This window comes from Bombus flavifrons, chromosome 3 (assembly GCF_040668555.2).
Source record: "Bombus flavifrons isolate JBK064 chromosome 3, iyBomFlav1_principal, whole genome shotgun sequence".
Taxonomy (NCBI): domain Eukaryota; kingdom Metazoa; phylum Arthropoda; class Insecta; order Hymenoptera; family Apidae; genus Bombus; species Bombus flavifrons.
Window position 1 is genome coordinate 18,437,870 of NC_138444.1, and position 10,877 is coordinate 18,448,746.

The 10,877-nt window shown below is 40.5% G+C and overlaps 3 non-coding genes across 3 annotated transcripts; all 3 read right to left on the reverse strand.

Moving 5' to 3' along the window:
- Window positions 1-4,167: 4,167 nt before the first annotated feature.
- TRNAY-GUA (transfer RNA tyrosine (anticodon GUA)) lies at window positions 4,168-4,262 on the reverse strand. The gene is made up of 2 exons: window positions 4,226-4,262; window positions 4,168-4,203 (listed from the first exon to the last, which is right to left on the reverse strand). It is a non-coding gene; the product is annotated as a tRNA-Tyr (tRNA).
- A 395-nt stretch (window positions 4,263-4,657) lies between these two features.
- On the reverse strand, window positions 4,658-4,758 carry TRNAY-GUA (transfer RNA tyrosine (anticodon GUA)). The gene is made up of 2 exons: window positions 4,722-4,758; window positions 4,658-4,693 (listed from the first exon to the last, which is right to left on the reverse strand). It is a non-coding gene; the product is annotated as a tRNA-Tyr (tRNA).
- Window positions 4,759-4,824: 66 nt separating this feature from the next.
- Window positions 4,825-4,926, reverse strand: TRNAY-GUA (transfer RNA tyrosine (anticodon GUA)). Its single transcript has 2 exons — window positions 4,890-4,926; window positions 4,825-4,860 (listed from the first exon to the last, which is right to left on the reverse strand). It is a non-coding gene; the product is annotated as a tRNA-Tyr (tRNA).
- Between the last annotated feature and the right edge of the window lie 5,951 nt (window positions 4,927-10,877).

Below are 10,877 nucleotides of genomic sequence, written 5' to 3' on the forward strand. Positions count from 1 at the left end.
AATCCCTCTTTTCATCTCTCTTTCGTTTAATCTCTCTCTCTCTCTCTCTCTCTCTCTCTCTCTCTCTCTCTCTCTCTCTCTTGAATCGAATCCGAAGGTACCTTCTTCTAATAAAAACCACTCGATAAAGCTTCCACTCTGATTGATCGTAAATTTTTATATCGATCTTTTAAAATCTGTACGAGTCTTACGTTCGACGTGTCGAGCCATTCGAACTGGAATAATAAAACACGCCTACCTCGAATCGAGGAGAAAATCCCCGGTTTCGAATCGGGCGAAATCGAGGCGAAATACGAGGGTGGTTAAGATCAAGGCCGGTCTGGCAAATTCGCCGGGTTAATTACGAAATCGAGCAAGCTCGTTCTTCGTTATTGAAAATTGGAACGGCGTGTACGTGGTCCGCATCGAAGAGGAGAGGTGACAGGCTTAAACGTTCTGGCCGAGAAAACGACGACTGCATTCTTCTCGCTTGTAGGTCGAACGCGAGAAAGGACCTTTCCAGCTTGCTAGCGCCGCGAAATTCTCTTTGCTCGTAGTCTAACGCCCATAATGGCCGCTCAAGGTCTGCCGCTTGGAACCATTTATTGTTACCGACGTTTGTTAAGTTTATTACTACCTGGAAAACTGAGACGAATCTCTGATTCATTTGTTAAAATACTCCAACAAATTTTACTTTCTTTAATTACTCGATTAGGTGCGTGCATGTCAAATATCCTTTTACATGATAAAATTCTAATTGCATTTACTTGAATTTAATCGATATGTTCCACATAACTCGACGTACTTTTTCAGAGATTATCTCGTTTAGCTATTCGACACTTGTAAGAGCTATCACTTTTAGAATTCAAAGTCTTGGAACGAAACTGTTTTAATTTCTTCATTCGCGAGCCCCTTTAAAACAATGTACGCGTTAAAAAATTACTCGGGCGATGTAGGAAACGTTTTTACGCTTCTCTAAATTCTAATTTTACGTTTTCATCTCTATGGTACTTTTCCGAAATTTAAGCTCACGTAAGAAAGTCACACGAATACTCTAATTATACATTGATATATTTTAGTTTATTTAGTTAGTTATAAATCTCCTTCGCCGAATATACCGTTTTATAGTAAATTTCTTCTCCTTCGATATACTCGATAGTTAACGATGGGATGAAATTGAATGAGTGATATCGGCGCAGCAAATTCAAACTTCAAAGGAACCTCATTTCACACGCATCGACTTAATTGTTACAAGGCGCGTGATCGTAATTTCGAATCAGTGTTCCAGGTGAAGATGTACTTTTACGGTTGCAAAGCATGAAACTCGAACGCAATCGTCGTGGATCGTAAAAGCAAAACGGCTGTTAATCACACAGTAGCAAGGAAGCCAGTTGTGCAACGACGATGAACGGAAATTACAGTGATTAACGAATAGCTCGTTCGCTTGATCGATTGCGATAAGTCATCGTGAAACGATGGCAAAGATAAAGATGTATATTTGCACGATTATTGGACATAAAATGAAAGAATTCCGTTATTTTCCAGTTTGGAAAAGGAGGAGACGCTACACGATGCGTGAGAGAGAAAATCGCACTGTAGCCTCGTGAAATACCAACAGGCCGACGATCGGTGAGTCGAGGCGACGCGTTTGCATTCCGATTTAGCCTTTCTTTCGTCGTTGATTCTACATCGTTTCCATTCCGAAACCAATCCAGTTGATCGTTTCGTTACGTTTGGTCGTATTTTGGTTCAGGAAAACGAATCCTTTGACCATCGAGGATGTTCCATTCTTTTCCGGTCGAACGTTTGCGTAGAATTTTAAAGGTTTACAAATTCTAAAGATTTAAAAAGCTAGAAATTTCAGAGCCGTGAAATGGAAGATAGCTATAATAGGATCGATAACGCGCTAGAGATTATCGACGATTGCGAGGACGTAATGCAGAATCGTTTAATTAGTTTCCAGCGTATCGAGGGAGTCGTTTGCACCCACATTCTGCGGGGGCAATCAGCGGATGTCGCAATTAAATTCCGGTATCTCGGTCGTATAAATCTATGGAAGATGTGCTTGTTTCAGCGTTTGGTTAATCTTCGATTTTAAAACCTATCCATCATAGATGTTATATACAATTTAATATGCACAACTTTATAATTTGGAAGCAAAGTTATAGCTAACGTGGAGCCATAGTACAAGTGCAGTTTACTTTCGTTATATCTGATGCATAGTTCATAGTCGCGTATCTTTGCTTCTTGGAATAAATAAATTCCTCATTCACGTCGCTTCTTCTTCCAACTTCTCGTATAGGTATAATGACATCTCTCTCGAGAAACTTTATATTCTATGCAATCAGACGCATTTATTATTTTTATTCGCAGCGCTTTGCATCGTAACTCAACGGTATTTTCAAAGTGCGCGATCCACGAGCGAACGTTGCATCGTCGGTGGAGCGTTTCCTCCTTCATTGACTCCGGGAACAAGCCTCCTTCGATGGAATGCACACGAGCCAAAGTGATAAACACCGTTTAAGAATCGCCACGAGTTTGCCGGTAGTCGGTCTGAAAATCTCGCGTGTAAGCGAAAGTAGAGAAAGCTGTGTATCTCGATGCCGTGGCAAGGCCGTCCCTCTGGCTTGGACTCCTTCGATATGGAGGATGCCGGCCGTATCATGCAGGAATCTCGTTAGCATTCTTCCGTGCTGTTCTCGAAGACACGTACGATTGAAAACATAAATAGAAACGTGCAAACAGAGCTGTATGAAATTGTGCAAGATCACGCACAGGTAAAAGCTTTTTTCACGGTGTATTCGACAAAACGACACATCAGGATAAGAACGTTAGACGTTTGTTTTAGGGAAATGGAAACAGAGACATTGAAGGGCATGAACTTGAGAAGTGGAACGAACCAGGAATAGGTATGCGTAAAGCGTCCGCTTTAAGAAAGCAGCAGCATGAATATTTAAAGAGTCCTACGAAAGTGAAAAGTTCGAAGCTAGTTTCTTAAGAGAGACAGGATCCCAAAGATTCTCGAGTTTAACTTTGTCATCAAAGTAGACGATCTCCTTGACATTTCAATTTTGACCCGATTTCTCCATCGATTCACCACGATATCTTATCTGATCGATACGCGACGCTCGTATTCACGGGCACAATGACGGTTGTTCGCTTGACCTTGAAATATCGCGTTTTACGCTATTAATCTCGGTAACGTGGATAAAGATCGAGAGTCGTTCATCGACAACGATCCCTAAGCAAACTTTTCCAATGGTTAATATAGTAATTAATTTTCTTCGAAAGGCGAATCGTCCAACTGGAGGCGCCACAGGTTTCGACTCGCCATTTGAAAGTCAACGACAGCGATATCAGAAATTCCACGTCACAGACTTTTGACTGTCGTTGGTACGGCGCGCCTTCGAAGAAATGGTACTCGGTGAAATTGACTTCTATTAGGTCAGTGGGCGATGGAAGTCGAATACCGTCGCTCGATTATTTGTCTCGATTTTTTCTCTTCGCGTAAGCTCCGCAACGTTAATTGAAATTCTCCTTCTGCAGGTGAGAGAGGTGGTGTACGATGCCGATCCAACGCGATTGAATTTTCTCAGCGGCACAACGTTTCACTCGTTGTTATTTGTTATGATCGCTACACGATCTTAATCCTGTACGAAGTTACACGTTTCGAGGAGATTTAGGAAAAGTGTGCTACGCCTGATTTGTGAGATTTGAAATTTGATCTTCGATTTCACTATCCGCTTGTATACCGCTTGAGAGAATTAGATGAATGTAATTAACGAGATAAAAAATACATTATCTACGTATATTTTTTTATCTGTTGGCCGAAGAAACATCTATAATTATGAAATTGAAGATTGCCAATAATGATAAACCAATCTCTGAGCTAGGTCAGTTTTACTTCTTGCAAATGTAATCGTAACATTATAATCTATATGTTTGAAAGATGCAATTATCCGTCTAAATATAGGAGATATTTACAAACGAAGAATCGACTCGTCTTCTTTAATCTACGAGTTAAGAAAAATGGTCTGTGAAGATCTCTTTGTCGGTGAGCTTTTTTCGAGCGAAACAAATGAAATAAACATTTCTTAAAAGTATGAAAAACAATTTTATAACGCTATTCAGGAAGCTGTAACGGTAGATTAATAAGAAATTGCGTGTTTAAAAATATAAAAATATATTTCCTTCGAGCCGGATTCGAACCAGCGACCTATGGATATCTCTGAATATACATTAACCGCTACAGTCCACCGCTCTACCAACTGAGCTATCGAAGGGATGTGCTAAGACGTGCTTAAATAATGCTACTAATAGTTACGTATTATATATCAATAATTTTAATTATTTTGTCTGTAAAATATAACGTTAAAAATGATGTAGTAACATCAGTTATTACATAATAATACATATATTTTAAAAAACATCGAAATCGTAACGTTCTCCAACAGAATAACATTCGGTTAAATTGAATCGACAAAATAATCGTTCCATTGAGCCAGACTTGAAATAACAATCTATGGATACCCTTTTTAACTATTCCACTTACACTCAGATCAACTACAGTCCACCGTTCTATACTAAACGAGTTATTGCAATGGGTTATAACCATTTCTATTCTTCTGAGATTCAGAAACTTATCTTACATTTTTTAAATAATATTTTGCAAAAATATTCCTTCGAGCCGGATTTGAACCAGCGACCTATGGATGTCTCTCTTTCTTTTCACTGCGAACCAACTACAGTCCACCGCTCTACCAACTGAGCTATCGAAGGGGTTGTATGTACATTTACATTTGCTCGAATTGTTTGATCGAAGAAGCTTCGTTTTACAAAAAATATTCCTTCGAGCCGGATTCGAACCAGCGACCTATGGATATCTCTTCTCTTCTGGAACGCTTCAACAACTACAGTCCACCGCTCTACCAACTGAGCTATCGAAGGCCTGCAATCATCAGCCCCTCCGTGATACATGACCATTATTCAAACCATTTGCTACCGAAGCGTCAAAGAGAAAGGAACTTCTGAGAGTGTTGGACAAGGTAAAAACCTCTTCGAACCGGATTTGACCTATGGATGTCTTTTCCAAGATACGAGATCGAATCGTTGCATACTGTTCTATGCTAATACGGTTTATTTTCATTCGAAGATCACACAGAAAGAGCGTGATGGATTCATCTTTGTCGATTTTCTCAATATCTTCTGTTTGTAATGATATGCTTTTAACATGTGTTTAAGAGATAGTATGTTCGCACGAGACAGTCGACAAACGAAGTTACTGGTTAGTTGTTCAATAACTTGTCCAATGATATAATTCATCTAAATGTGCAAAACAGTTTGTAAAAGGTCCAAGGGATAACAAGAGATAATCGAACCTCTCGTAAGTCAAATCGATCGACTTTATTTCTTTTTAATTTTACAGTATCATTACACATGTCCGATTCTTAAGAATCAAATGACTTGCTTCTAATAAGATCATCCGAAATCCTTCCATTCATCCAATTCGCGAAACCAAAGAATTACCAAAATTTCTCATATCGATTTTCACGATCAACAAGCGACGAAAAATCGCGATCAAATCACTCGACGGATCGCATTATTCACCGTGGTCGTTGAGTATCACGGCGCACGATCGTCACAGCGGGCGGAAATCGGCCGCAGGCGCGTTAACGTCGTTTCTTCGACACGTTCCGGTGCAGGACGCGTTTAATGAAACTGCGACGACGTAACGCATAATAATAAATCGTGTATTTCGTTACCGGCGTTACGGTATCGTTACGGTTGGCCGAACAAAAATTCCCTCCGTTCGATGCGATTCCCTTCGTCCCGCGGTTTGACGACAAATAAATCGCTCGAAACGGCGGCGATCAACAGCTAGAGGAAAATTCACTCAATGGAAAGTGATTACGCAGATCGACGTTTTCCCCATCTAGAAAACCTGCCTCTCGATTCAGCCGATACTCAATCACGTATATACGTGGATCGTACGTGTGTTTCCATCGTTGACAGCTACGACGATAGCAAACGTTACCATCGTGGTTTCCACTCTACCCGATCGTTTGCGATCATTGTCCCGTCACGGTTGAGTTATTGAATAGGTTTGGAATTGGGAATTCGTAGTGTTTCTATGACAAGTTAATAAATTTCGTGGTACATGAAAATGCGCGACTGGAATTTATGTATTTTGAAATTTAACGCGCGAATGGACTGCTCGGATTTGTCAAACCTCCATAATTCGTAGTTTTCTGAAAATTTGGAAAATACCTGTTGCGAGATATCGCGCATATCGGTACCTGTTAACCAGTGTACATAATTTAACCAGTTTTTAGCGGCTCTGTTTCTACGCGTCCTGTTTTTAAACAAACGACAGTTGTGTTTCAGTACAGCGCTAGTGAAATTACAAATTGTTTTGTACTACACGCACAGAATGGACAGTTTACCGTGGCACATGTTCGAATACTTTCGTGCGCCAGTGTAGCCGCGTACAGATCAATTGAACTCTACTTAACGCTATGTCGTTTTCTTTAAGCATAGATGCATTCACGACGAACGACCTACGTGTTTTTTCCCGCGAACTCGATAAAAGTAGTTGGCATCAAGTTTGCCTTCTGACATGAGGTGAACGAGTTTCACGAGAAGGGAACAGAAGAACCTTCGGTCCAAAATCGTCCGCGGGAACGTCGAAAGTCGTCGACCCGGAGGGAGAGAGCTCATCGTGCGTAAAATCGGAACTGATCCGTGAAACGAAAAATCCTCTGACCCATTTTCAAGTATCGTTCGCTTGAATCGACCGCTCGAATTCACGTTGCATTGTCCTCGAGGTATGCACCACGCCTCTTTGAAACGCGCACGCGCATTCCTCTGCCTCTCTTTGCAACTGCAAGTTCGTCAAACTGAAATAAATGCGATTTAAATAAATAATGGACTTAAGTTACATATCCACTTGTACATCTTAATGAAATCAATTCGTCGTACATTGTACTTATCAAGTATTCCATCTTCACAAGGTGATTTCGAATCTCAGAACGAGTAGTTGCAAGTTTCGGAGGTCTGACCGTACCTTTCTCGATGTTCGAACGAGTCGAATCCCTCGCAAGCAAGCGATTAATCGAATCACGAAAGTCACTGCCACTTCATCGGATCGTTATAAGGGAAATTCTACAGAATTCTACGCAATAATCATATGAATTGTATTTCAATGTTCGTCCTTATAATTATTCACGAACGATAGTCGTGGAAAGATGAATTTAAGCGAATGAGAAATTTCTAGTAAGTTAATACTTTTGCGAACCACTGTACTTATTCGAATCATGTTGGTTAACTTAAATCCTTCGTCGATCGTTTGATTGATTCTCGATGATGTTTCCGGTACGAAAGTTTCTGGTCGTCCTTAAACGTGGGCAGCCTCGAAGATCGCGTGATCGATCGAATAAGGTCTCGTCCTCGAGATACCTTCACTGTCAGGATCATGGGGACGCGAAAAGAGGGACAAGGCGGCCAGTTGTCTGATTCTAAGCGTCTTTTTGTTTGTCGGTGCATTTCGCTCCCGATGTCGGCGTAATCACGGTGAAAGGAATGGAAGCTGTCGCAGGAAGTGGTGTAATTGCGTTTCTACAGGCGCGATAGAGTATCTCAACTATGCGATACCATAAACGAAACGTTGACCAAGAAGACGTAAATGAAACGCGAGATATGGAATGACGTTACGACGGTAAAAGCGGCAAATTTACTAAATTTATATACTCACTGATCGACGTAGGTATACATTTACGTAAGATTCTAGCAAAAGGAGCGATCAGATAATTTAAATAAACTTTGTAGAGTCGTTGACGCGTGCGAATTCTCTCCTTGCGTCTATATCTTTATAAACGACTACCTCGAAATTAATCTTTATTATAATATCGTACCAGGGACAGACTGCCCGTTTGAAGGGTCTTTAGGAATTTAATTAACGAACTAAAAATAGAAGACCGGTGATTTCGGCAATCTCCCGGAAATATTTAAGCCTTAATCCGCCTCTTCATCGTATCAATAACGTGTCAATAATTTGTAATATTAAACCTATAACATTTAATACGAGCGTCGCTTCTGCTTGTCCAATTGGTGCGATGGAACCGTCGATAATTATCGATCCTCTAATTAATTGTTTGTTTGCTTGCGATGGACGTACTTGGAAACTACGTTAGGAAAATTGGAATTCTTGGCATTGAGATGTATTTTTGTACGGTCATATTTGTTAATTCGATACGTAGGTATTCTTCGATCCTAGAGAGAAAAGAAAGGGAAATGATTTCTTGATTCTACGTTCGAAGAAGTGGCAGAAAGATCGAGAGTGTCACTTTCAACTTTCAACTCTTCTCCGTAATAGCCCGTCCTTTCCGTGGCGAGTATCTTTTTATATTCTTTCCTCCTGCACGCTGTCGAAGATGTAACGGGATACCCACGTGCGTTGCGACACTATCGCGTCATTATCCGTAGAGCAATCTCAGTCCCTACACGAAACGCATAATTTTCTAATTCCAAAAAATTGGATAACCGATCGGAAGGTGGGTTGTGTAATTTCGAGAATCGTTTATTGGCGTGAAAGTTTTTAAATGAAAGTGCTGGTGAATTAACCCGCCGCATCTTACCTTTTCTATTACATTATCATTTATATGGTATTTATGTAATTAATATATAATGCCAATAAAGATTGAGATATAAAATAAGAAAAAGGATTGAGAGATTTTTGAAGGAATAATCTCGTTATCGGGAGACCGCGTGACTCGGATTTATTATCACTTTCACTGGGTGCACGAAGTATAACCTCGTTGATAGCGAAGAAGACAAGACTGAGGAGGCACGCGCACACCAAAAATTATCGCACGTATGTACGTAATTATAGCAGATTAATTATGCGACCTCGGACGACGCTTTCACTGAAAACCGACCGGTTTCGTGTGTGTTTTTTTCCTTGTCTTTCAATACATCGATTCTTTCTACTTAAAACGTGCTTGGTGTTCTTTCTGTATTTTGAAGATTGAATTTGAAAAGCCTTGAACTTTAGAATCAAATCATCTGAATTGCAGACGCAGACGTGGAATCTTCGATCGAGTGTTGAGCCGAGTCGAGACGAGACCGTCTAAAAATTTCTTCTCCGAATATATCGACTTGTCGAAACTGTCAGAATATTTCTTGCATCGCTGCGAGAACAACGTGCGCTCGTCGATATTATTTACAAATCGTATAGCCCGAAGCAAATAGGGGAAAGACAAATAAAAGGATACTTTAACTCGTTGCAAGACGTAAGTACTTACGTATCTCCTGTACGGCCGTTTATCACGGTATTCGGTTTGCAAAAAGTTGTATAAATGCGGATAAACAAGATACGCGTCGGCGTAACAAACTTTTGCACAGAATCTTTTAACACAAAAATATAGGGCAGTTCTTTATCCTATGAACTTGACGTTACAGTTCTCATAATTTACGATTTTACGTCGAACGATAGAATGTGTCCTAATACTTACGAATAGAAGCGTACATTACAGGTGAATGTTTCTAACTTTAAAATCAATCTATTTAAAAAATAGATTAAATCGACTGGTTTTTATTCATCCTCAATTTCACCGTCGCACACATTTCCGATTAAAAAATGACCTTATGAACGAGTCGATCACCCTCTCCTTTCTCGAAGAAGCTCTACCCTACATTGAAAAAGTAATGTTCTGCACGGAAAGCGATTTATCATCGGTTTGCCTGCAAAATCCGAAAGAGCAGCGCAGCTCGCGAGATCGCCGTGTTTACGAGAATCCTTGTGACTGGCCAGTGGGGGCAGTGTGTAACGGAACACGTTGCAAAACCGTGGTCGTTCCATAATGCGGGGTCATTCTCATGTTTAATGCACGCGAGTGGATCCGTAGACGGATAATGCTGCGACGACGCGCGTATCCAGCCGCCTCGGTTTTGGATTACGTGACGTTTGACAGCGAAAGTTAACCGTGGTTGGCCCCAGGCTGCCGTGCAACACGAAAACGTTCGTTTCTCGACCTCTCCGCGGGATGAACCAGCCGGATGAATCGGGAATATTAAACGACCACCGTTCCTGCCTTCGGCAGATGCTCTTGCAATCTTGAATTGCTTTGTTTCCTACGTTTATCGTAGAGTTTATGTATCGTTGATATTAATTTAATGATCAATCAACGTTAGAACCGTCGATTCGTGCATTTAAACATATACATATGTCGAATGTTTCGGGATCGAACGATTGCTCAAGTTGAATGGAAAACCGACTTTACATTTTTGGCTACCTTTTCTTTACCTTGAAGACGAACAGCGTAATCGAATGTTCCCATTTGGGTGCCCCACCCTGTACAACCAGCATTGCGTAACGTCGATGACGCTGCAGGTTAACAGTATGCTAATTTTGAAAGATTACGTTTCTACAAATAAGAATCGATTATCGACTGTGATTTCATTATACCTTGATAACTTTCTTCAACGCGACTCAACGATCGTGTGCGTTTCAACCATAACGAAACGAATACAACTTGATTTAAACAGGCGAATAGATAAATACACGTAAAGATCAGTCGGCTTATAAACTTCATCGTTACGAGCATGCTCTGAATAACGTTGTATCGTTGTAATCGTTTCTGCTCCGTAGAATAGAACGAGGTAGTTGTATCGAAACAGAGAGAGAGAGAGAGAGAGAGAGAGAGAAAGACAGGGGAGCGTAATTGGCTTGGATACAAAGTAATATCCGAGAGAGAGTTTCGCTACTACTGTTTGAAATGCAAATAAACTTTGTCGATAGTAAGAGAGAGAAAGAGATTTTTTGACTGCTAATCGATAATTGCGAATATGTATAAAGGTAAAAGTTTGCGTCGAGTTTCGTTCTCTGTTTGAACACACAAAGC